A 26,620-nucleotide genomic window follows, 5' to 3' on the forward strand; every position below is an offset into this window, starting at 1 on the left:
ATGACAAAACCCCAAAAACAATTCTCCAATTATACCGCCATAAAAACGAGAAACACCAGCTTCCTGAGGGATCTTTCTACTTCTCGCAGGATCCCATGTCCAGAGCCCGAGTGTGAGCGGGTACCATGCTAGTCGTCACACGATAGATCTTAGTCAGTTGGCCGAGTGAAACCAATGTTGCATAATCATGTCTGCGATCTCACTTAGATAATCAATTAGCGCTGGCCAAACACCTCAGCTGTCTTATGTTGCTATCAGGACAGACAGAAGACACAAGCTGGATTTCAGCATGTATGAGTATGAGAAACTCACATGTATTTACAAAGGAGGCAAATTCACAGTCATTTACTGTATGCAAAGGGAGAGATTTACACAAAGTCACAATAATTTTAAGGCCTGCACACAATTCCACTTATCCCTCAAACAACAGTCATGTGCTCAGATCCTTATCATCAATGACTTATCCACTTTTCGATAACCTGGCGCCACATGCATCCATGGCAAAAGAGAGATGGGTGAGGGTAAGATGTGGTGAGAGATAAAAGAAAGATGAAGATGAGGTCGTGTATCATGCCCTTGCACACCTTGCGATAGCCTGGCTGAGCTGGCACCACCTCATGGTTCGGCTGATGACCTTGCGTCCAGACCCCTCACGCTCCGCTTCTTCCCCCTCATCACACTTGGTGATGGACCACTCATGGCATGGACTCGATGTTCAACATTGTGGTGGGAAATGCTGGAGGTATATGAGGCAAAGTGGGGTCGGTGAGGCAACCAGGTGGTGTGAGTGTATTGACCGGACTCAATGTGAAGGTGCGCAAGGACGAGAGGTATTGGATGTGTGCAAGTGTTGAAAGAAATAAAGGCATGAGAGTGAGAGGGCAGGTGAATGAAAGAATGAAAGAGGGCAAAATAAATAAGTGAGAATGAGTGAGAAAAGTGAAAGGGCGGAGTGGAAAACGCAAAGGACTTTTGTGTGTGTGTGAAGAAGCAAGAAGCTCAAAATAATCCGGGGGTTCTCTCTGCGTCTGCCTCCGAGTCTGACGAAAAAGCTCTCTGTTGTGTCTTTTATCGATTCCCTCCTTCGCTCGAGTCACCACCACCTCCACTATGTCCTGTGTTCATCGGAGGAGCCACAGTGGCCTTGGATTTTAGTATGATGAATGGTCCCAGGCATTCATGAAACCGGTTCAAAGCGGTTTGGGGTAGCATCTGTGAGGAGAATGCATTTGTGATATGTACAATGTGGGAAATGGCTGGAGGAAAGGGTGTAGAATAAGAAAATTATAAATATGTTATTTCGAACTACACAATCGCAATGCAGACCTTTAAAAACAGACTTTATTGAGTTAAACGAAACAGTATACTATGAAACAACTAGTTTTAATTCATTCTGACTGGTGGGTCTGAAGAAGAAGGCTTTTAAAGGAATTTATGGATTTTCCCAATAATTTATTACGTCTGCCATTTTGGCACACTTTCAGTCACGTGATCATGATAACCTCCGCAAAATAACATCAGGACCCTATCCTAATGCTGCAACCCAAATGTGGTAGCATTCTGACTGGTGGGTCTGGAGAAGCGATCTTTGAAGGAATTTATGCAATTTTCCCCAAAATTGAATAAACCGGCCATTTTGACACACTTCCGGTCACATGATTAGCATCACCTACGCAATTTAACATCCCTACCCTGACATATTGTTGTAACCCAAATTTGAGAGCATTCTGACTGGTAGGTTTCTGGAAGAAGATTTTTGAAGGAATTTACTAAGTTCACCATTTTGACCGACAAAGTCATGTGACCGGAATGAGCTTTGCAATCCCTGTTACCAGTCAGGAGCGGAACCTTGCTGACAAATTTCAGTTGGATAGCCCCAGCGGATTGGCCGTAAAAGTCAATATGAGACGGACTGACGGACGGATGGACAGACGGTGCACGATGACAATACTTTATCTGGAATTCCAATTCCACATTAGCTCAAAAAAAAAAAAATCGTAGTTCCAAAGAATTTGGGTGGGGGTAGGACCACGGTTCTCTCCATGTAAATATATATATGGCATAACGCCACTCACGCTGGTAGTGGGTATTACAACTCATTCCAAAAGATGCCAATTGTGGGGGAATACACCAATTCTGTGTGTAATTCGAAAGGAATTAACACCCCCCCCCCCCCCCCAGGAGGACAGGTTCTTTGCTTGCACTGCTTCATAAGCCATCTTTAACAAACTTTTAATTTGCCTGCAATTGCCCAATACATTTTCGGATTTGAAAAAAAAAAAACTTTCCATTTTATCGATTTAAAATTCGTTCGTTAAAACAGCATTGGGAATCGAAAGTTTTATTTGTTTCTACAAAATTTTTATTCCTTATAATTATATGTTTGGAAGCTTGAAAGTAATCAGAACACAATTTGTTCTGAACCTAATAATAACCAGCCGAATAATAGGCTGGGACAGTGTGCACACAGTGGTCAGTGTCAGCTAGTAATCAGTTCCCCCTATCCTCTGTGCTGACCAAGCACTCACTCCGCCCCATTACGGTGGTGGCTGTTTTCACTGCATCCTGGTATCAAAGGTAAGACTTTTTTCTTCTTTTACATTTCATTGTTTTTTCATTCAAGCTAATTGTACTTTTTGTACTTGTATTGTATAAAAAAGCACTGACTGACAACTTTTAAGAAACAATAAACATTTTTTGTACGACTCATCCTGGGTATTTTGGTGCACTGAGTGTTCAAAGCAAACACACACAAATTACCATTTCACTTTTCTGGATTTAGTCATCCACTTGAACAGAGGACATGACTAATCTCCGGTCAAAAAAAAAAAAAAATATATATATATATATATATATATATATATATATATATATATATATATATATATATATATATATATATATATATATATATATATATATATATATATATATACACACACACACACACACACACACACACACACACACACACACACACACACACACACACACACACACACACACACACACACACACACACACACACATATTGCAGATCTCGACTAAGCATTATCACAGGTCAAGATGGGCATTGTCCAATGCATACAAAAATTGCAATTTTTATTTATCCCAACGCCACCTTTGGACAACGTAAATCCATCAACATTGAAAACATTCATTCAAAACAAATGCATAATCCCATTATATCGGGTCACGGCAGGAAGACGTTTGTTGTGGTATACTGTGGGAGTAATTGATGGAGGGAACGTTTATTCAGAGGATTTGAAAATCGAGCTGTTCGAAAAATCGAGAAAAATAGATACAGGATATTGGTTAAGTGCCTGAAAGCAAAGGGTAATGTTTTCTGGGATTCTTTCAGGATTACGAAATTATGTAGAAATTTTGAGCAGAGTGATAGATGTGAAGCAATGACTGGAAGAATGGTGTAGGGAGGAATGTTTTACATTGAAGAAGCAGTGGGAATCATTTTAGGGACAAAGGGAGTGTTTCCAGAATGATGAACAAATGTTAAATAGAAAGGAGGGAAGCAAGGTTTGCAGTGGAAATTGAGGAAGGAATTCAGGCTATTTTAAGTCAGCGGAGAGTAGGAAAGCTATAAATGAAGGAACTGATGACAGAATTGTGATTTGTAGGGCCAGGCAATAAAACATAATTTCAGGAAAGGATAAGTTAAGCATATTCTATACCCATGCCAGGAGTTTAAATAATAAGATGGAAGAGCTTGAGGCTGAAGAAGATAATGAGGAGTACGATATACTTGCAGTAAGTGAGACATGGTTAAATGAGGAGAGCAACTGGAGGACAGGATTGGAAGGCTTCAAGGTGTGTGTGTGTGTGTGTGTGTGTGTGTGTGTGTGTGTGTGTGTGTGTGTGTGTGTGTGTGTGTGTGTGTGTGTGTGTGTGTGTGTGTATATATATATATACATATATATATATATATATGTATATATATATATATATATATATATATATATATATATATATATATATATATATATATATATATATATATATATATATATATATATATATATATATATATATATATATATATATATATATATATATATATATATATATATATATATATATATATATATATATATATATATATATATATATATATATATATGTATATATATATATATATATATATGTATATATATGTATATATATATATATATATATATATATATATATATGTATATATATATATATATATATATATATATATATATATATATATATATATATATATATATATATATATATATATATATATATATATATATGTATATGTATATATATATATATATATATATATATATATATGTATATATATATATATATATATGTATATATATATGTATATATATATATATGTATATATATATATATATATATATATATATATGTATATGTATATATATGTATATGTATATGTATATGTATATATATATATATATGTATAAGTAGGGTAAGAATACTGATTCTGGCTCACTTTTCCCCATGTAAATGAATGGGGGATTTTCAGCGATTCATATTTTTTTCCCTAAAAATAAACCCCCTTTTTATCCCAAGGTATATTTATTTGTCTCCCCTTTTAACTTGGAGGTTGAACCTCATTGAATTGAACACCTGGGGGTTGAACAGCTCACTCATTGAACCTATAAAGATTTGTTCATTCTCAAATTCCTTCAATAGTTTAATTTTCTTTGCACAATAATCCCCATCTAAAATATTGACAAACAAAACATTTGAATCTTTATATTTTTTAAGATACCCCATTTGTGCCATTACGAAATGATAAACTTCTCTTAATGCTCTCATCTGACCACCTCCTGAGCCACATATCATTTTGAGATTATAGTAAATTGTTTTTCATTGTTCAATTGATAACCATCAAAGTTTTCAGTCCATTCAAGGATATTCATTTTTTCTTTACATCCTCTAACTTACTAGTTTTTAAATTAATTCGCTTATTTGTTTTATTTACCTTTGTTTTAGTTATTTTTTCAATAAGACTTATTTGATATTTTTCACATTCATTATGTTTTCCATTTATATACCAAGACTGAGATTTTCTCCACTCTTTAGTTTGATTAATACTTGGTTTAACCATTTATATATTGTGAAAAAACGGCGGTAGCCCTTAAAAACCCTAACCAATCTTCCCATCGTTAAAACATAATCTATTTTATACACTCTATCATACAATATCCATATGGAACACAATCTATTCCATTATCTAAAATAAATCTCTTATCATCAAAGGCTCCTAATGCCTTTTTATTTACTTCTTCACTATATATGTTATGTTTATAACTTCTTATTGTATTCATTTTCCTATATTCTTCTTTCTTATTCATCAAACAATTATAATAATTTCTAAAAGTTATTGATTTCTTTATTACATATTTCTTTATTCCCTTTAACCTCTTATCAATCTGTTCACCATACTTATAAGCATATGCCTTTGCTCTCAATCCAATAAACTCACTCATTACTTTTCCACCCAACTCATCCTTAAACTTACCAATAACCTTTTCATTCTTTTTGGAAAATAACTCACTCTTCTTGCTGAAATTACTTGTATCATATACTCCAATATTTTTCTTCATATCTTCATAAACATCATCAGTTTTTATATCTAGGATAAAACTATCAGTATCCATATACAACAATGAAACATTTTCACCATACTCTTTCTTTAAGTCATTATACAAATAATCATACATCAATATCTTTGATAAATCATGAACTGCTGTTCCAATATAAATTGGTTTATCCATTACAATACTTTCCTTTTTCATATGAATTGCAGAAAAGTTCTCTGAAAAAACCTCTTCTCTCTCAAAACTTGGTTTATTTATCAATCTCGAAGCTTCTTTCCAAGATGTTGCGAATCTAATGTTTTGCCTGTTTCTAACATTTTCCATAGTCTTTCCAAATACAGCATTATTCATTAATTTATAAAAGTCCCCTTCAAATTTTACTTTTGTATTTGCTCTCATATCTGTATTGAATTGAATATACTTTTTCACCCAAGGACTTTGTTTAAATTTTAAAACTCTATGAATTTTAGCTACTCTCAATCCTTCTCTCAAAAACTGTTTTAAGCTTCTCTGATGCAAAACATATCCCTCTTTATCATAGAATGTTGTTAATAACTTTTCTGTTGATTTACCTTTAATATTAAAACTTTTATGATAATCACTTAACCATTCTTTCTTTGGAGTTTCTTTCTCACATGCAAAAGGAAGATCTTTATGCTTATTATGAAGATCACTCGGGTACCTCAAATCAACTTCAAAATAATAACCTTCTTCTTCGTCATTCAATTCCTCTTGAGAAGAAATAACAATATTCATCAAAGCCTTTTCATAATCCTTTTCTTCCACCCACTCTAATTTACCATAAGGCAGAGATTGAGACATTGCCCATCCATACAAATTATTAGCATCAAAATACATCAAATAATTACTATCTTTTTCACTATCATAATTTGGAAGATATTTATTATTTGCTTTAGCATATCTTTTTGAACATACTTGTGATATTCCACCTCTCTTGGACTTCTCAATCATCAAAAGCATATCCACATCACTGATTAAATCTATATCTTGTTTTGTCATTTTCAACATTGCACTCCAAGCTAAACCAGGAGCTGTGAAATAGTGGGCAGGATCTAATCCATAACAATTTTTATTATGACAGAGTGATCTAAAAGCTTCAAACACATCAGCTAACAATAAAACATCTGTTTTTAGATATAAATCGTGATATTCTCCAAGGTTCTTTATCTTAAATATTTTCCATATTTCTTGTGCGTGTTTATATTCCTTATCACTTATCTCTTCTTCATAAAGGTTATTATAGAAACTTTCTTTTGAAGGAAGTTGTGTTTCTTTAAATCTCATAAATGAATCCATATAATCATAAGGATAAATTCCCTTACTTGTAAGAATTTTCTCTTTACTTTGAATTTCATTCCTTGTTTGAATTTCCTCTCTCGTAAGAATTCCTTCTTTAATCAGAATTTCATCTTTAATCTGAATTTCCTCTTTAGTTCGAATTTTCTTTATAATTAGAATTTCATCTTCAGTTAGAATTTCTTCATTAATTAGAGTTTCCTCTTTACTTTGAATTCTCTCTTTAATCTGAATTTCCTCTTTAGTGAGAATTTCCTCTTTTGGAAAGAATGAATTAAGATTTGGAAAAGAGTCCGTGGAGCTTAGATTTGATGCGAGGTAGGCTAGTGGTGTTCCCATAAACTTGTAAGAATCTAGAAACCTAATACGAGTTAAAGGTTTTGTGAATATCATTTTTGAAAATGAAATATACTTTTGACTTGTGTTTGTTATGGCAGAAATATTCCCTGGTGTTTTTGAAAGTTCATTTATAAATAGATGTGTATCATAGTTGGCGCTGTTGTGAAGAAAGACTGGAATAAAAGAAGGTAATTTATAATTAAGATTACAACAGGAATGAGCGGGACCTCTATATTTACCAGTAAGATGACAATGGTCTCTAACTTTAGACTCCTTAATTTCCCCCTCACAAATATGACAGATATTGTTCATTCTAAATTCTAATTTTTCTTCTTTGGTTAATTTCATCGGTTCATTTGTTTCTTTCATTAATTTAGTGAGTCTTATACAATCCTTTTCTAATCGTTTTACAAACTCTTGTGAAGCATTTTTTCCACGATAATGTTCAAGTTTGTTATACTTTTCTCCAACAGATGATTTGATATAATAACAGAAACCACAAGGAATATGTTTTTGATATTTATTTGTATATGGTTCTTTTGGATTAGGAGAAGCAGTATTTATCTTTTTAAGGATACATTCAAAATCAGCGTATATCACAAATGGGTGCATGATAGATTTATTATAATCTTCAAAATAAATCTTTTCACCAGGTTTAGGCATTGTAATTACAGCTGATTTATGATTACTACAATATTTTGAATGTTGTTCTAATCGTTCTTTTGTATGAAATGAATTAAGACATCGCTTACAAGGATATATTTTGTTTGCTGTTCTGAATACCTGAGAAGAGATTAATCTTGATAAATTATTGATGTATGTGTAATGTGAATTCTTTCCAACACTAAAATATAAAAGGTCAATGTGTGTTTCTTCATTTTTATAGTTGTTTGAAATTTTTAATATTTGAACTTTGTTTGTATCCGTTAATCCATATACATTAATAGAAAGATTATTCTTTTTCTCAAATTTAGGAATATCTGTTAGTGGCATTGGGAATTTAAAATCTTTAATGTCCAAGGTATTCTCATATTTCATATATTGTTTTACTCTTTCTGAATTACATTTTGGTGGATGTAAGTGAGCAAGAACAGACCAGAGAAAACATTTATTATCATTGTTCTTAATATTAACAACTGCCTTCTTTAGTTTTATTTCTTTTGGTAATTCAATATAAGAAGAAGCTTTAAGAGGGTTTGATTTTAGAATGTGTATATCTAAAAAGATGATTTTTTTTCATATTGAATCCACTTCCTACCACTATTATCAACATCCTCCTCTTGTCTTGATAGTTCTTCATAAACCCCACTATTCAAAAAATCTTGAAATGATGTTATAAAATGAAGATCTGTTCTAATATAAGGAGTTTGTTCTTCATCTTGTCTTTTCATATTCATTTTCACTCCCATATAAAACTTTAAAGTTTTCATTTCTTTTAATGTCTTTTTAATAAATTTTTCAACATCGGGTTTCACTATTTCAATTGATTCAGCTATTGATGATGGACCGGGTTCTCCAAATTGAAAAATCCTTATTTTTATATGCCCTTTAAATGCCCCATCAGTGTTTTCAATATAATAGTCTCCCTTTACTTTAAACTCATTTTTCTTGTGTTTTTGTGATTGAAGATGTTGATTATAACTACTCTTCAAAACATCCTTTGAACAGATATCATAATGTTTTCTTTCCAACTCAAGAGGAGATATTTGATGAAATAGATTAAATGTGTGTTTGTTGGTTCGGAGGTGTTTTCTATAATGTTTATATTCGTGATTACAAACATCGCAGTACGTTGTATTCACCATATTTATAGAATAAAACTTTGCTTAAACTAAAATTTTCTTGATGAAAATTTCGTTTAATTTATAGGTGAATCTGTGCTTAAAACATTTTATCCTCCAACTTTTTCACTTAATAAATACAATGTTTCAAGACACAAAAGACAAGTTTCAATCAATCTCTTCATCTGTTAAAGATACTGAGAAATATGTCAAGGATGTAAAATTGAACAAAGATAAATATAACAACTATTGGATAAAAACTATTATGGTAAATAATATGAGTTCTTCAATTTCCTTCAGTGGAAGGGCTTTTAGTATACCTGGTAGAACATCAATTAAAGTATCTCTAACAAAAGTTTCTCCTCTCCTTCTAGTAATATATTCAAAACTAGAAAAAGCAATGAAACAAGAAAAAGTATCAAAGAACAAAAACCTTATGGATGAAGCTTTAGAAAGAAAAGATAAGACCATCTGTAATATGCAAGGAGAAATTTGTATTTTTTTCAACAACCTTAAAGATGTAAATCCTGATGAAATAAAGGATGTTAATATATCAGGTGAAATGACATTTCGTTCAATAGTAGTTAACGATAATTTTAAAATTACCTTTAATATAAAAAATGTTGTCGTTGAATCTGATAATGAAAAAAGTATATCGATATCGATGGTAATATACAACTGAAAGTATAGATGAATTTCAGTTTAAGTAAAGTTTTACTTTATAAATATGCTAGACTTTCCTGATTCTCCATATGACAAATTTGAGAATTGTCCTGCGTGTGAAAGACGGGGATTAAACACAGAGTCAAAAGCCTATAAACAATGTATATTCTGTGATTATCTTCTAATTAATGATAATAAAAAATATAAAAAGGAAAATAATTCTTTTAGATTTACACCAAAAATTAATTACTTTACAAGATTGATTAGAGAAATGAATGTAAAGTATGAGGATGATAACACACCTTTCCTTACAAGGGAAGAAACTGAACGTATAAGAGAAATGTTCAAAGGATTGTTGTTGTATATTATTCATGGATGTAATTTTCAGGGAAATATCAACACAAGATATTGTATAAATAAAATAATGGATTATCTTGAAATTAAACCTGAACTTAGGATAAAATATAGAGTTTCTAAAAAAGCCAATAATAAATTAAATAACCTGTTTTTCAAATATATAAATGAATGATTTTTTACCTATTTGGGAAAATAAGATAAAATTTAACAACCATAAAAATCTCCCAAATTCATTAAGATGTCTCATAGTTGGTTCAAGTGGATGTGGAAAAACCTGCTTACTTTTAAAAATGCTCCTCACTCCCAACTTTTTAGATTATGATAATTTAATAATTTTCACAAAGTCGAGTTTTCAACCAGAGTATCAACTACTCTCACAAGGTTTTAATGCTGGTCTTCAAAAAGAAGATATAATAGGTTTATTTAAACGTCAAAAAAACCTAAATGATTATAACATTGAAGATATAATTCAACTATTTTGTGATACACAGAGATGTAAAAAGAAATCAAATCTTATAACTTGTATTCTTAGTGATAATACGGATGATATACCGTCTCCCCAAGATTTGGATAAATCAAAAAAGAACCTCGTTATCTTTGATGATTGTGTTAATGAGAGAAACCAAACGGTAATGGACAGCTACTACACAAGAGGGAGACATTCTTCTTGTAATTGTATTTATCTTAGTCAATCGTACTTGCAACTTCCTCGTCGTTCCATCAGAAACAATGCTAATACTTTTATTTTATTCAAGTTAAATTCAATAGATATCAATAATTTTTGGAGAGATAATTGTTCTACATTATGTAGTAAAAAGAAATTTGAGGATTATATGAAGCACACGACTGAAAAATATAAATATATTGTTGTGAAACAAGATGAGATATTAAGGGATATATTTTTTGTTTTATAAACAATTACATATATAAATGACAACTATTATTATAAATCTTGTGGGTAAATCTGCTTCTGGAAAAAACTTTCATAAATCAAGGTTCTTGTGTAGTACAAATGAGAATATTGTAAATTTACTTAAAAAACACCCCGTGATACGCATTGTATCAACAACAACTAGAGCAATAAGACCTGGAGAAGTAAAAGGTGAAGATTATCACTATATTTCAGTGGAGGAACATATGCGATTGAGGAATGAAGGACAAATATTTGAGGAGGTTTCTCTTGGTACAACAAAATATTCACATTGTAAGAGTGAGTTAAAGAAACTAAAATCTGGTGGTGTTGGGATATTAGAAACTAATCCAGAAGGAACGAGACAAATTATTAAATATCTGAGCGGAGTGAAGATTTTATCATTCGGTTTTGATGTTGATGAAGAAACTCAACACAAACGTATGAAAAGCAGAGATACAAGGATTAGTGAAGAAGAAATTACAACTCGCATTAATGTTAATAAAGAATTTGATGAAATATTTAAAGAAAAGGATTTATTTGAACACATCTACTTGAATGATGAAGAAAAGGAAAATTTCCCTGTTGATCTTTACAATTCATTAAATGATATTTTACAATAAATAAATGGATACAAAAGAAAGAGCAAGAAGATTTAAGGAACATCAAGAGTTGGTTTCAAAAGTTGTAAAACAACAGGAAGACATAAAGAAGAAACGCAGACAGAAACTAACGGGCGAAGAAGCATTTGAAAAAAAACAAGAGAAATTTTTTAAACCACTTTTAAAAACTTCCCAAGAAACATGAAAGATGTTTCCACAGTTCCCACAGTAGAATATACTCCTAGAAAGCTTCAAATGTTAAAAGATTTCAGTCAAATGACGGAGGAAGAATTAGAGCATTTAGGAGAATTAGAATATGATGATGAAGGTTTATTTCAACAACTGGAAGAGATTAATCAACCCCCTGATTATATTGTGAATGCTGTTCAAAACAATGAATATTCAGCGGATTCAAAAACCAAAGCAGGACTCATTCCAACAGAACAACCAGCAATATTTCATCTTGTTCAAGAAAAGGTATTGATATTTAATGATGAATTAAGGTTCTTAAGTTCTGCTCAACCCCTGTTAAACTAACTCCGAGATTAATGTTTCTTCTCACAAAAGATGGAAGACAAGGTTCAACTGTGAGGGATGAATCAAAGTATATTGATAAACCATTGGATATGGAAAATAATGATGATAGAGTATATATTGATTTGCTGAACACTCTAAATTATAAGGTTATTCTTTCTGGTAAAAGTAGGAAGAATGAGAAGGAGAAACACATTATTCAGGCTTTAAGTATCCTTGGTTCAGGTATTAGTTTTCTTCCAAATGACCCATCGCAATTAGTTAATAGACTGTTATTGTTGTTCGGCAGTAAGAAGGCTGGAAATAACAATTGTTTTAATGAAGCATCAGCCATTTTAGACCAGTTGATGAACATGAAAATAATTAATAAATCTCAATATAAAGACATTTTATCTCATATTAAATAAGATGAGAAGCACAATCCTGAGTTTTAATTTCACAACAAGCGACCACACATCTTCATTCCCATACCCACTACAACTTGACACAACAAAAGAATATGAGGCATCTTTATTGTCCATGGAGACATAATACCTTATTTAATATAACCGAGAAAAATGACAAGTTTAGTTATAATCCGGGAAGTGGATACAAAACGATAACAGTCTCACCCGGAGCATACGAGATTTCTCAAATATCTTCCGAAATTGCTCGTCTTATGAAAGAACAGGGTGATGAACCAAAAAATATTGTTATAAACATTCAAAAACATACTTCAAAATCAACGATTAAAGTTAAAAATAACTACAAGGTTGATTTCACAATTGATAATTCATTTAGAGAGTTATTAGGTTTCTCCTCAAAAAGATTGAAACTAATGGGACGTTTTACAGTGATAATGTCATTCAAATATCCTCAGGAATAAATTCGGTGTTAATTCACTGTGATTTGATTGATGGTGCTTATAATGATGGATTAAAAACAAATACAATATTTTCATTCAGCGCATACTCAACCCCAATTGGTTATAAATTCAATATGGAGCCTAAAAATTTGGTTTATCTACCTGTGTCAGGAAAAACCATACACAGAGTAAATTTTAGGATAACCGACCAAGATAATCGTGTGATTTCTTTTAATGGAGAAGTTATATCCATCAGAATTCACCTACGTGAAGTTTTTCAATAAATAAATACGATGGTTAATGTGAGGAAGCACGAGTTGGGAAAATATAAAATAATTACAGGGGATGGGATGTTCCTTTCCCCGTACTACAAGGGTGAAGGTATGTATCTTGGTAGAGGATACTATAAACCTAAGAGACAAAGGGGTGTTGGACATCAATTTAGAGGAGATGGGATAATTGATACTCTCATGGGTATTGGTTCAACTATTCTTAAACATAAAGACCTAATTGGTTCAACTGCTTCTGCTGTGGGAAATGTCGCAGGTGCTGTAAAGAGTATAAAAGATGCTCAGAAAGAATCTCATAAATTACAAGCAATAAAAGAAATTAAGAAAGGTAAAACTCAGTTGTCCCCCCAAGAACGACAGAAAATAATTCAAATACTTGGATCAGGGTTTCAAAAGTTTTAACATCTTTTTTCCTAAATAAATACAAGTATGGAAGCAATTGATAGTATCTATGATTTGGATGATACTATTATTATCTCAAACTCCACTAAAAAAGAAGATTACTTCAAGGTAAATGCAATAACTGGAACAGACTGGAATACAAATGGTACAAAAAGTTTTGAAATAAATAATCAACAAACCTATTTGAATCTCTCCGAAAGTTTCTTGTTGTGTAAATTTAAATTCACTAAGGCTGGGAATAACACAAACGCTACACTTGTAAATGATTTCTTCTGGAAAATGTTTGATAGTGTGCGATTGTATATTGGAACACAAGAAGTTGAAGCGGTTGATTATGTCTCTGCTGTATCTGAAATGATGAAATTTACACTCTATACATTCAGTGATAGAATGGGAAAGGGGTCTGTCGAAGGTTTTATTCCTGATATGTCAACGGGAACAAACACAGACCCTGGATATATTCAAAGGAAAGGAATGTATAATGATGATACAAAAGCAGAAAATAGTTTTACTGTGGCAGTTCCTCTTAAAGGTATATTTGGATTTTGTGATTATGATAAAGTTCTGTATGGTCTTAAAATTAGATTTCAACTACAAAGGAATGATAATGAAAATAGATTGCTTTTTGGTGTTGGTAATGCTTTTGGTGATCAGAATAAATTTGTAATTGAGGAGATGAGTTGGTATATCAGTGAATATACTCCTAATCTTAAAACAGAAGAGATGTTGAATCGAAGACTTAACTCAAAGAAACCACTCAGTGTATCATACCTCAAAAGAAGATGTCAACACGTTAAACTCAATCAAACTACTTACACGTGGAATTTGGGTGTTCTGGAAGGAAAGCCACGATATCTGTGGATGATTTTTAAAAAGCCAGATGGTGATACTGCGACTGATAAGAATAATGCATTGAGTGATAATGCAAAGGTGAAACAACTTCGCGTTTCTCTAGATGGAACATTTTATCCACGAGATAGATTGGAAATTAATTGGGAAAAAAATGATTTTGCTGAAGCATACAAGTCTTACCAAAAGGTGTGTGAAAGTAATGGAAATAAAGAACCTATTTTGGATATGACAGCATTTAAAAGTTTGTATACAATCTATACGTTTGACCTGAGCGCTCAAAAAGAAACTATAAAGTCTAATCGAGTGGATACTTCCCTATACATTGAAAGAGGAGAGAGTGAAGAAGTTGATACATATTGTTTGCTTTTGGAATAAACAGAATTGCAGATTAATACAGATAATGGTGTGATGATTAGTCTCACATAATTTTTTGTTAAATAAATGAGTGGCAAAGTACCAACTGGGGTATATGTTAATCAAATCAATCTTCATAAACTATCATCTTGTGTTCAAAATCAAAAGCCTTGTACGATTAACGTTAATACAATTCAGAGAAAAGGAGCAGTAAGAATTGATGTTTTGCTCACAAGAGAACAGGTTAAAATCTTGAATGACACTGGCTCACTTAAAATTAAAATGACAAAACCAATGTTGAAAAAATATTCAATAAGAGAGACGAGTGGAGGATTTCTCCCATTTCTAATTCCTTTATTTGCTGGTTTCAGTGCGGTTGGAGCATTGACGGGTGGTATTTCAACAGCGGTCAAAACTGCCAACGAAAGGAAGGCTCAACTCCAGGCTCAAAAAGAATTGGAAAGACATAACAAAGAGTTGGAGAAACAAATTAGTGGAAGTGGTGTAATTGTAGATTTTGCTGAAAAACTTGAAGGTCTGCCTGATAAAGCGAGATTGTTAGTTGGAGATATGCTTTCTTCTATAGCACAAGCAGGTGTAAAATTAACGAAAAGAGGTAATGGATTATATCTTTCTAATAAATAAATGAGCATTGATGAGTGGTTGAAAGAATTTGGAAAGAATACAACATCAAATTTACAACTTGCCAAATATTGTAAGAAATTAAAAATTCATAATGTGGTTATTTGTATGAGAGATGAATTAACAAATGTGTCGAAACATACAAAGAATATTATTATGAACTTAGAAGATAATGATGGGAATGGTTCTCATTGGGTTTGTATTTTTAATAGTCAAGACAAATATTATTTTGATAGTTTTGGTCTTCCACCACCTGTTGAAGTCATAAAATTCTTACAGAATGGTGTTTATCAAACATTTCAAGTCCAAGAATTAAATTCCAAGTGTTGTGGTCAATTATGTCTATATGTGTTATTTCAACTCAACAAAAATAAAAAATTTTATGATATTATTTTTAATCTAATATAAATGACTTATGTTGGTAAAGATGGTTCTATCTTTGGTGTATCTCAAGAACTGGATATTGATTTATCAAATTATTACACAAAGGCACAGGCTGAACGACATAAATATAATATAAACAAAAATATTAACATGAAAAATGCTTATAAATTAAAAAATTATCCAAGCCCGACTGACGCGAATGACTTGGTGAGATTAAGCGATTTATCACAATATATATACTTAAATAAAACGGCTGTGTATTCTAAAGATACAGAAGTGTTGATATTATCTCCAGGTCATACAGAATTCACAGTTCGAATTAAAATAAATTTTTATAAAGAAGGGCGTATCGTTTGTATGAGAATAGAACAATGGGGGTATGATATGAATGATTTAGGGTATAATTGGTCATTTAAAATTAACCTCGAAGACCTGGAACAATTAAATCAGTCTCGTAAGGAAGAATATTATCCACTTGGTATCGAGAATGAGTTTTGTGGAGCCACGATTAGTAAACAACAAATAAAAGAATTTAATAAGGGTAAATATAATAATGGTTTTGCCCTTGTTTATCTCATGAAAACAGAAAAAAACAGGATTATATATAATAAGTAAGGAAATACAAAATGATTTAACTATGGGAAGATGGGGAGGTGTTTCGTGCCATTATATTATTCTAACATATATTTCTAATACATAAATGACAGCAAGAAGGCTTCAAGAAAATTATCATTTCTGTGTCCAAGCATACCTTCAAGAAAAGGGTATTCGGTATTTTAATAAATATGTTCTACAACATAAGAATGAGGTATTTTCAATAAAAGATTGGCATTATGCTGATGTTGATAAACCGACAACTTTAGATTTAATTAGAATGTTAAATAATGAAAAAAATTATAAGGTTAAGAAAAGGTAAGGCTCTTTTAGAAATTCAAAAGAAATTTTATTGGTTTCCTGTTGTAAAAAAAATTATTTTGGATACAGGAATAACAAGAAATCCTGATGAATATATGTATAATATTCTATGGGGTGTAAACGATTCAAGAATAGTAAGGGATGAGGAAGGAGTTGAAGAAGAGAGGGAAGAGGAGGAAAAGGAGAAGGAGGAGAGAGAGAAGGAGGAAAGAGAGAATAGAGAGAGGGAGGAAAGAGAGAAGAGAGAGAGGGAGAAGAAAGAGAAGGAGGAAAAGGAGAAGAGAGAGAAGGAGGAAAGAGAGAAGAAAGAGAAGGAGGAAAAAGAGAAGAGAGAGAGGGAGGAGAGGGAAAGAATGAATAAATATCAAAATATGGAAACCAGTGAGATTCAAAAAAGATTGGTGGTATTACAGAAAATAACTCAACCCACCAGGGAGGAATACAAAGAATTAACAAGTCTATTTGCAATACTTTCAACAAAACTATTAGCATCGTCAAGCTATTCATTTTAATTCAAGTTTTTTCTTAAATAAATGGAGGAGAGAGTGAAGGCATTTCTAAGGATTCTTTATGTTTTAAAAATTAAGATTCAAATGTGCATGTTGGAAACTAAAAAGGTTTTTGCACTCTGCAGAAATTTTTCTCATAAATAAATGAGTTATTGTCTCAAATGTAAAAAGAAAACTAATACTAAAAATATTTCATATATTAAAAGTAAAAATAACAGGGTTATACAAAAAGGTATATGTTCGGTGTGTGGTTCAAAAAAAATCAATTTATCTCCAAACACAAACTCGGAGGAGATATACAAAAGTTTTTATCAGGAAGTAAATTTACAACTACTGGAATACCAGGGGAATTACATCTTCCAGGGTATTCTTTCTGTGGTCCAGGCACAAACTTGGATAAAAGATTAGATGAGGCAGACAATCCTAAATCCTGGAGTAAACCAATCAATAGAGTTGATGAAGTGTGCATGGGACACGATATTGATTATGGGAATACCACAACGTTGGAAGAAAAGCATGAAGCCGATAGAGAAATGTTGTATAATTTGTCTCTGATACAAAATCCAACCTTGAGAGAAAAAGTTGATAGGTTCATCGTGAAGAAGATGATTAGTGCTAAATTGAAACTTGGACTTGGAAATTCAAAAAACTTATAGGCTCTAATGATGCCATTAAGACTGAAGAGCAATTAGCTGATGAATTACATAAACCAATATTCACAAAGTTTCAGAGAAGGAAAGTTTATTCCAAGGAAGTTGATTATATCTGATCTGCTGATTTGATTGAACTCAATAATGATAAGGGGTACAAGTATGCTTTAACCGTTATTGATTTGAGGAGTAGATATGCGTGGGTTGTCCCTTTAAAAAACAAAACAGGTAATACTCTTATGTTAGCTTTTCAACAGATATTTAATAAAAGTAAGAGAAAACCTAAAAAATTGTGGACTGATGAGGGTAGAGAGTTTTATAACAAGACATTTATGAATTTTCTAAAAAATAACAGTATTACATTATACAGTACCTTTAATGAAGGGAAGGCAGTTGTTGTTGAACGTTTTAATCGTACCTTAAAAGAGAGACTATATAAAAAATTCACACAACTCGGTTCACAACAATGGTCATCTTTTATTCAGGATATTGTGGATAAGTATAATGACACGATTCACACGTCAACGAATATGAAGCCATCAGAAACATTTACAAAATTAAAATATGAAAAAGAGATTAATGTCAGAAAACCTAAGTTCAAAGTTGGTGATATCGTAAGAATATATAGGTGGAAATCTCATTTTGAAAAGGGTTTTACTGAACGATGGACGAAAGAACTTTTTAAAATTGTTGATGTAATAGATACAGTTCCTTGGACTTATAAAATATATGATTTGGAAGGGGAAGAGATTTTAGGTTCATTTTATTCACAGGAATTACAAAAGACAAAACTAAGCAGATAATACACCTTTGTGGACACTAGAGGGACAAGTCCGAGGTGTATAACAGTATATAATGTGTGTCAAGGGGGACGTTCTTAGATCTGTGAACCCCAAACACAGAATCCTCAACTGAATAGTCAAGGTTTAACTTTTGTTTGTGTGTGTGTGTGTGTGTGTAATGGGAGCAATAGGTTGGCGCTTCACTCCCTCCTACTATACACCGTTGTGGACACTCGAGGGCCAAGTCCGAGGTGTATAACAGTATATAATGTGTGTCAAGGGGGACGTTCTTAGATCTGTGAACCCCAAACACAGAATCCTCAACTGAATAGTCAAGGCTTAACTTTTGTTTGTTGATGTGTATGTGTGTGTGTCCCAACCCTCACATTCAAAATCTCAACCCCAACCCTCACATTCAAAATCTCAACCCCAACTCAATCCTCACCCAACACAGTCTTTTTCAAAATGAGATTTCCACCTATATATATATATATATATATATATATATATATATATATATATATATATATATATATATATATATATATATATATATATATATATATATATATATATATATATATATTTTTTCTTTTTTTTTTTTCTCTTCTTCCAATTCTGTCTTTTAAGGCTTTCAGGTTTGATGACGTAGAAAGGGGGAGTAAGCCTGCACTTTCTTCCCAGAACTTTCTTGATCTTGCTCCCATCAAGCACCATCCGACAAAGAACTACATCGATAGGTTTAGATCCCAAAGAGTGATAGCAACTCCAAAAGTCTCCAAAATATAAATAAATAAAATAATAATAATAATAAATAAATAAATAAATAAATAAAAGCCCCCAAAAAAGTTTCAAGTGTCCAACATAAACCCAACTTTCCAAGTCTTCAAGGTATAACCACATTCCCGTTGAGTTTCCAAGATATGTATCACATTGTGAGTTATCAATCCAGAACCCACATTTCAAGTATTCAAAGTAAAACCAACTTACAAAGTCTCTTAAGGATAACTCATTTACTGATTTTTTCAAAATTTGTGAGTCTCCAAGGTAGGACCCATATTTAGAACCATCTTGGCAGAACCCTTTTCCTGAGTCTCCAAGGTAGTTATTTAAACCATCAAGGCAGAACTCATTTACTGATTTTTTCAAAATTTGTGAGTCTCCAAGGTAGGACCCATATTTAGAACCATCTTGGCAGAACCCTTTTCCTGAGTCTCCAAGGTAGTTATTTAAACCATCAAGGCAGAACTCATTTACTGATTTTTTCAAAATTTGTGAGTCTCCAAGGTAGGCCCCATATTTAGAACCATCTTGGCAGAACCCTTTTCCTGAGTCTCCAAGGTAGTTATTTAAACCATCAAGGCAGAACTCATTTCTTGATTTTTTCAAAATTTGTGAGTCTCCAAGGTAAAACTTGTATTCTGGCTCATCAAGGTATAACTTGTTCAGTGGGTATTGTCTTGATAACTCACAATGAGTACTATTGCTGTAAAACTCTTTTTCAGGATTTTGCTGGTCTCCAAGGTATAACTCTTTGGTTGGGTCATCAAGGACGAACTCGTTCTGTGGGTCTTGGTCGCTCATAAGGTCTTCAACCAAGCCAACAATTTCGCCCCAAGTTGTAGCAAAAGCAGTATTTTCATTTCGTATTTCAGACACAATTTCCTGTGAGAGAAAATAATAATGTATTAATTAAGTTATTTAATTATTAAATGAGTATGCTTCAATCAAAGTTTGAAAATAGGAAAATAAAAAATCTTACCTCAATAGATAAGAGGTTTGAATCCAGTTCATCAACTTGAAGGTTTAGTTCCATACAAGACAGAGAGTTCCAAGGAACACCAAAGTCATCCCACTCAAGGTCTTGGTCGCTCATAAGGTCTTCAACCAAGCCAACAATTTCCCCCCAAGTTGTAGCAAAAGCAGTATTTTCATTTCGTATTTCAGACACAATTTCCTGTGAGAGAAAATAATAATGTATTAATTAAGTTATTTAATTATTAAATGAGTATGCTTCAATCAAAGTTTGAAAATAGGAAAATAAAAAATCTTACCTCAATAGATAAGAGGTTTGAATCCAGTTCATCAACTTGAAGGTTTAGTTCCATAGAAGACAGAGAGTTCGAGACAAGCACACAGAACACCATTGCCAGCAAAAACAAATGTTTAAAATGGAGCCTGGGTTTGAAGCTTTTATAGAGAAAGACTGGTGGGTGTGGTTTCCTTTGGAAATTCCCTGGGCAAGCCTAGGCAAGCCTTCATTGGGAAATTTTTCAAAACCATAACATCCTGTAATTTTCTAGTGATTTCTTTGTGAGTCAGAGATGAACTGGAAATGATGTAAGAGTGGGCGGGGCTTAGCAAAAGTAGGCGGAGCTTAGGAAAAGTGGGCGTGGCTTAGAAAAAAATACTTTATGAAAAGTGGGCGGAGCTTAGCAAAAGTGGGCGGGGCTTAGCAAAAGTGGGCGGGGCTTAAAGAAAAGTGGGCGGGGCTTATTGAATACCTTGTGGAAAGTGGGCAGGGCTTAACAAAAGTGGGCGGGGCTTAGCAAAAGTGGGCGGGGCTTAAAGAAAAGTGGGCGGGGCTTATTGAATACCTTGTGGAAAGTGGGCGGGGCTTAACAAAAGTGGGCGGGGCTTAAAGAAAAGTGGGCGGGGCTTAACAAAAAATAACCTGTGGCTCAGGAGGTGGTCAGATGAGAGCATTAAGAGAAGTTTATCATTTTGTAATGGCACAAATGGGGTATCTTAAAAAATATAAAGATTCAAATGTTTTGTTTGTCAATATTTTAGATGGGGATTATTGTGCAAAGAAAATTAAACTATTGAAGGAATTTGAGAATGAACAAATCTTTATAGGTTCAATGAGTGAGCTGTTCAACCCCCAGGTGTTCAATTCAATGAGGTTCAACCTCCAAGTTAAAAGGGGAGACAAATAAATATACCTTGGGATAAAAAGGGGATTTATTTTTAGGGAAAAAAATATGAATCGCTGAAAATCCCCCATTCATTTACATGGGGAAAAGTGAGCCAGAATCAGTATTCTTACCCTACTTGTATATGTATATGTATATGTATATATATATGTATATATATATATATATATATATATATATATATATATATATATATATATATATATATATATATATATATATGTATGTATATATATATATATATATATATATATATATATATATATATATATATATATATATGTATATGTATATATATATACGTATATGTATGTATGTATATGTATATATATATATATATATATATATATATATATATGTATATGTATATATATGTATATGTATATATATGTATATGTATATATATGTATATGTATATGTATATATATTTATATATGTATTTATATATGTATATATATATATATATATATATATATATATATATATATATATATATATATATATATATATATATATATATATATATATATATATATATATATGTATATATATATATATATATATATATATATATATATATATATATATATATATATGTGTATATCTATATGTATATATATATATATTTATGTGTCTATGTATATCTATATATATATATATATATATATATATATATATATATATATATATATATATATATATATATGTGTATATGTATATGTATATATATATATATATATATATATATATATATATATATATATATATATGTATATATATATATATATATCTTCTTCTTTCGGCTGCTCCCGTTAGGGGTCGCCACAGCGGATCATCCATATGATCCGCATAGTGATTTGGCACATGTTTTACGCCGGATGCCCTTCCTGACGCAACCCTGGTCGCCTCTTACGACACAGGGATATGGTACACCTATTTTAACTGGGGTATACACCGGCCCAGTACACTGGTACTCACTACGCCGACCTCGGAAGGATGACAGGCTGAGTCAACCCCCTGGTGTATTAATTCAGTGGCCCAACGGGGCTTGAACTCAGGACCTTTTGGATCCAAAGCTGCTGCCCTTAACACTGCGCCAACACCAGGATTATGTATATATATATATATATATATATATATATATATATATATATATATATATATATATATATATATATATATATATGTGTGTGTGTCATAGGAAGGAGAGAATCCAGTGGTGGATCTGGGGGGGGGGGTGCAACCCCCAAACCCCCCCTCTAGATCGGCCACTGGAATTGGAGGAGGAGTAGCAATCTGGGTAAAGGCCAGCATTGCATCGAGAGAAAGGGGTAACATTAATGAAGGAATGAATGTTGAGAATTCTGTATTGGTCGAGATTAGAGATTGTAAAAACAGGACGATCCGACCAGCGATAGCCAAGGATTCTCCGAAGACACCTGGAACAAAGGAATTAGGTCACCATTTCAGATCCCTAGTCAGAGTCCGAGTCACATCCGTAGAGCAAGACTGGAAGCACCAAGGACCTGAAGACACGGAATCTTGTCCTGCACAGCTACCTGCAGCACCACACCTCATGATCCAGTGAATCCATGACTCTCCAGGCCCGACCCAGGTGTCAATTAACCTCTGTCTTACAGCTAGCAGAGACATGAATATCATTGCCAGGGAAGTGAATCTCTTCCTGACCTCAACATCCTCACCACAAACAGGTACAGACAAGATAGCAGCATCCAAGATGTCATTGAAAGCCTGGATCTTAGTTTTGATCCAGGAAACCCGTAATCCCAGTGGCTTCGACTCCTCATTCATCACCTCGAGGACCCCCAAAAGGATATCCAGAGTCCCCACAAAGAGACTGCATCATCTGCGAAATCAAGGTCCGAGATCTTGACATTCCCAAACAATTCCCCGTGCTTGATCTCTCTGACATCCTCCCCAGGATCCAGTCCTTACAAGCGCTGAAAGGTTTGGTGGCAGTACACACCCCTGACAAACTCTAATAACAACTGGACATATGTCAGAGATGGTATAACCACATCTCCCAGCACTCTCAGTACCAGAGTAAAGACCAGACATCAGATTGATCAGTTTTCTTGGCACCCTACAAAGAGCAAGAATCCTGGTCAATGGTGTCCAGTGTCCCTAAAGAGACAAAACTCTTCTTTGCCCGATGGTGAGTTCCAAGACATCCACCGGCAACATCAACGACAGTGGTCTTGAAGGCACTACACAAATCTTCAGCATTCCCCAAAGCACTCAGACCCCCCCCGAAATTCCCACTCAGTCTGTTTGCAAACTCCTCAGCTACCCTCTCATCCTTAAGCTTGCCAACATCCAACCTATGTTGGGATGGTACCATTCTCCTGGATTTAAGCTGAAACTTCAGGGTAGCTACAACAAGCCTGTGGTCGGTGTTGAGGAACTGAGCACTCGGGTAGACCCTGCAATTCTGGATCATCCTCCAGCGACCATCAACGAGCACATGGTCAATCTCCTTTGCCACACCACCAGTGTTGGAATACCACATCCAGTGATGAGCCTGTAGATGCTGAAATCATAAACCAGCCACCCTAAGACCATGACTTCTTGCAAAGTCAAGGAGCTTAGTGCTATTCAGGTTCACTGTTCCAGACCCATGAGGACTAACATATGTCTCATAACCATCCCTATCAGTTCCAGTCGATGCATTGAAATCCCCCAAGACTAGAAGAGTATCTCACCTGAAATGACGCCGAAGGAGTGACGAATCCTTCATCTCATTATACGCTCGTTGACCGGTGTTACCTCAATAATTATCATTGGAGTCAGTTTATTGGAGTCAGCTACAGCAACTACTTGGGCATGGTAACCATCAGAGCGACCAGACCAATAGTAGGTGTAGCCACCCACCATGATCTCGCCACAATCTTGTCTCTGAACCTCAGAGAGTGCTGCAATACCGATGTCCAAACATTTGAGCTCAGATGATAATGGAGACAAGTGATCATCCTCTCCACCTCCAGTGTGTTCCTCTCGTTTCTCCAAGCCATGTTCTTCATTGAAAAATCCCATTCTTTTTGAGCATTGCTGTATGGTATTGAGAATATTGTTACGTCTGAGGGGGGGGGGGGGTATGCATTCAAAGGGTAATTAGGATGTTTAATTAGGTATGCCATGCTGTTCGAGTTTACCAGGATCTCGATGTAATAAGTAGCAATTCAGTGGTGATAAGTTGTCTAGTAAATGTCCATTTCTTTAAGGGGGAAATGATAATTGTCACGTAATTAGATAGGGAGACGGGTTAGGGTAAGTGTGTCTGCGTAAACCCTTTTAGTATTCCCTGTAGGCTTGCCGTGACGTAACAGGACAGTGCTGCGGATGGCTCCGCCCCGTGATCATGATTGGCGGAAGGCGACGGCAGAGGGCCAATAAAAGGGCTCGATTGGAAGTGATGAGGACTCGAGTATAAAAGGTTCTGTTCGGGAAAAGAAGTGGAAGAAGAGTCATAAAAAGAAAGCGTCTGGTCGAGGCTGTTGGTCTCGGAGCGTGCTCTCTTGTTGCGCTGGTTCGTTCCTCGATTCGTCGTGTCTCGTGGCCTTGCTGTGCCTCGTGCCTCACCTCAGTTGGCTCTGGAGTTCTGCTGGCTCGGAGTACGGGACCGAATGGCGGGCGGACCTGCCTCCCTCTCCTGCTTGCATCTTGGCGCCAGAACTGGCTCCCTGGCGGCTGTGAGCGGTCTTGGGCCTACACCACGGTGTCTCCTGCCCCTGACGAGCGCAACGCCAGCTCGTCCGGCGCCAATCCAGGGACTGTTGCATCGACACCACGGGCAAGCCTGACCACCAGGACCAGCTACGGTGTGTGTGTGGTGTGTGTGTGTGTGTGTGTGTGTGTGTGTGTGTGTGTGTGTGTATGTGTGTGTGTGCCTGGCACCTTAGAGGGTTTGAGATTTGTATATCCATTGGAATTGTTTGTGTTTTCCCCACGCCCGAACCCACACCACCATCCCGTCGAATCGCCCCGGATCCCTCCTCTTGCCGAGTCTTATTATTATTTCTGGTTAGAGAAATAAACATTATTAACTCAGTGAAAAGCGACTCGTGCCACCTTCCTTGTCCCATTTGCTGTAGAGCGATTAAAACCGCCATCTTTGGGTTATAAAAAATAAACCGCCTCCATCGTTTCGGCTCATTCTCCGTTGGTGGGACTGTTCAAGTCCCGTGGACGTCACAATATGTAAGAAATTATTATTATCATCATGTTCTTGAAGTGTACATTAAATGGCCAGCAGCACAGATACATCCTCAGTCTGTAAGGATGATTCAGAGATTGCCTTTGACCTGTCTACCCTGAGTTTGATTCTATACCCTGTAAGATTGGTGTTTCACCTGCAGAGGATTGCAGTGCAAAGTGCACAATACTTCGGATGGACATTAAGCTGGGTGTCCTATCTGCTAGCATTAACTGATTGATGCTCAATATCACACAGTGTCCTTCACGAAGAGTAAGTGAATTATCACTGGCACCATTGCCAAATTCCTCCAAAAATCAGCTCCAGTCGAACATCAGGCTTGGACATCTTGTTCATGGAAGACTTCCCATGTAAAAATGATACAGTTAGAACTATAGTACATGAGAGTAGCACTCTCATATACTGCAGTAGGTAACAGGTCCTACTACATTATTCTGCAGAGAATTACTGCAGGAAAGGAATGGAGTTTTTGCCTGGGTTGTGCCAACCTTGCCCCATGGCTGAGTCCACAATAATGTGGGATTAATTGGGATCATTGATAGTAGTAGTAGTAGTAGTAGTAGTTGTAGTAACAGTAGTAAGACACACTTGTCTTTTCCTCTGTGTCTTAATTGAAGCATTAAGGATACAGGGTCACCTTAAAGGGAAGCTATGGTTTATAGCCTGGAAAGAAAGAGAAAGTACAAACTGAAAATTTAAGTTTAG

General features: G+C 34.1%; 1 protein-coding gene across 4 annotated transcripts in view; it reads left to right on the forward strand.

Moving 5' to 3' along the window:
* Nucleotides 1-26,620, forward strand: part of POLG (DNA polymerase gamma, catalytic subunit) — a 144,997-nt gene that overhangs the window by 22,563 nt on the left and 95,814 nt on the right. The window lies entirely within an intron of this gene.

This window comes from Eptatretus burgeri, chromosome 18, assembly GCF_056783735.1.
Source record: "Eptatretus burgeri isolate ZD-2024b chromosome 18, Ebu_testis_v1, whole genome shotgun sequence".
NCBI lineage: Eukaryota > Metazoa > Chordata > Myxini > Myxiniformes > Myxinidae > Eptatretus > Eptatretus burgeri.